The sequence below is a fragment of the Nanorana parkeri genome, unplaced genomic scaffold (genome assembly GCF_000935625.1).
Source record: "Nanorana parkeri isolate BGI_ZX_2015 unplaced genomic scaffold, ASM93562v1 scaffold412, whole genome shotgun sequence".
NCBI classification, from domain to species: domain Eukaryota; kingdom Metazoa; phylum Chordata; class Amphibia; order Anura; family Dicroglossidae; genus Nanorana; species Nanorana parkeri.
Window position 1 is genome coordinate 980,086 of NW_017306680.1, and position 2,386 is coordinate 982,471.

Consider the following 2,386-nt stretch of genomic DNA (forward strand, 5'->3'; position numbering starts at 1 on the left):
TTTATTGGTACTTGCCCCCATGGAAGTGCCCAGCTGCCCATGCCCTTATTTTAGCAAATGCTTGCAAAAAAGACCCAAAAATGTACAAGATTTGTCTCCTAAAGACTTCAGTGGGGATCAAGTGCAAAGGTCGGAGTTTGCGGATTTCCTCCAGGCTTAACTCATCCCTAATCTACCATTAGTTTTGAAGGCGTTGATGCAGCCTCCTTACATACCATCCGATTATTGTTCCATTTGGGCTCTGAAAGTGGTGTTCTTAACAGCTATTCCAGCTACAAGGGTTTAAGAATTGTGTATCTTTGCCTGACTTGATTAATTTTGACCTGGCAATCTTAGAGTATGTGTGCAAATGTTTTCAGAGCACAGCAGGCTGCACTCTGGTCTAGGAGATTGGAGCCTTAAGCCTACCTCCCTGAGCAGTGAGCTCCCTAGCCCTGGAGACTGGCATTTGAAGTAAGGATGGTCCAGTCTCTAGAACTGAGGGGCATACCCCAGAAAAGGTTGGATGGGACCACCCAGGGATGGACTGACAACACATGGGGCCCCCGGGCAATACAAGATTATGGGACCCCCTTGTGCTCCGCCCATATACAAGTCCCTCCCACACGCCCCACCTGCATAGACATTCTTGTGTCACAGAAATTTTTTCTCCACATTATTTTTCAAATAGTGGGCCAATTCACTAAGATGAATTGCCGGGGAACTGGCTGTCCATGCTTTTGGGCTGTGAGCTGTGGGAGGTTAGTGGGAGGGGCCGGATAGTGTCAAAGTCAGTGTTCTATAATTTTTCTCGATCCTATAAATTTTCTCCACTGTGTCACTTCCAGTGGGGCCGAGTCATCCCAATCAGCTGTTTTCATGACTTGCGCACCTGGAAGAGACGCCGAAGAGAAATTTATCGGTTGAGGAAAATTATAGCACACTGGTAGTTTAGGGTTGCCTCGTCAGTGCTGTGCGCGTGTACGACTGCTGCGACCCTCCAAGCTGTAGAGGGACTACAAATCTCAGCACAACAACAATGTAGAATAATACCACCAGCTATAGAGGACTATAAATCTCAGAGGAGTGCAGGCTTACCTGAGTAGTCTTCCAGCAACTTGCTTCTGAGATCGGGTCTGTCGGCAGCTGTCATCCTCCCACGCCTGCTCCTCCTTACTTCTTCTAGGACCACCCACAAATGGGGATCTTCTTAAAAAGGCAATAGTATCCTGATCATATGGGCTCTGATTCTATGGGCTCTATGTTCTTAACAGCCTTTTCAGATAGAAAGGTTTTAGAACTGGTCATACTTTGGCCATTTGCAGTGTTTCATCCATAGAAGTGTCCATGTAATTTCCTGCTAACTGAGAATCAGTCTTTCTGTCTCTTCAGTGAAATTTCTCAACAAGAGAACTTTGGTTCATTCAATATGTTGAAGCATATCTCAACCTATCTGAGAAGGGCAGAGCCCTTGAGGAAGGTGGACAATCTGTTAATTTTATTGGCTGTATCTAGGCATCACCAAGGATTGCGTTGACATGGATTCAGTCATCGTATGTGACAGAGGGCTTATCCCTGCCATCTGAGGTGTAGGCTCATTCAACTCATTCAACTAGAGGGATGGCATATGCTAAGGTTTACTCACATAGCATATGTAAGACAGCCAACTTGTGACGAGAGAGAGCATGGAGCCGGCTTCCCAGCCAATCAGTAAATCGGGCAGCGTGTAATGATGCGCTGCCTGGCTTCCTGATTGGTCGGAAGCTGGCCAATCAGGAAGCCAGGCGTCATTACACAGCGCCCGGCTTCCTGATTGGCCAGAAAGCCGGCTCCATGCTTTCTTGTCACCTGGTGACGAGAAGCATGGGGACGGCTTCCCTGCTAATCGGGAAGCCAGGTGGTGAGTCATTACACGCCGCCTGGCTTCCTGAATAGGACTTCCGGTACTCGGTATCGGTGAGTACCGGAACAAAAATACCAGTACTCATACTCGATACCGGAACACTGGTATCGGCGCATCCCTGGTTAGGGAATATAATTTTTTTTTATTAAACATACATTAGGTCTATGCACCTTGCTCTTTGTTATGGTTTTGTCTAGACTAGATATGTGACCCGGCAAAAAATGTGTTTCATTTTGTTTTATTTGGATTTATCATTATTTTGTTTGCGTTATTTCGTTTTATTTCATGTGCACCTGCAATAAATGTGTTTTGTTTTATTCGGATTTTTAGTTATTTCGATTTTCGGGATTCTGGTCTGAAAGTCAATTTGTTTCGGGACGAAATTCGTTAGCGGTAGTATGTACAAATTTTTTTTCCAGACGAATGTTCCTTGCGGCAAAGTGACATTAGACAAAAGGAAAAAAAAATTACATTTTCTATTTAACAGTCTGCAGAAGAAAAAAA

At 45.1% G+C, this 2,386-nt stretch overlaps 1 protein-coding gene across 1 annotated transcript in view; it reads right to left on the bottom strand.

Annotated features, from left to right (window-relative positions):
- The window catches only part of NRTN (neurturin), a 140,439-nt gene that overhangs the window by 107,955 nt on the left and 30,098 nt on the right, over positions 1–2,386 (bottom strand). The window lies entirely within an intron of this gene.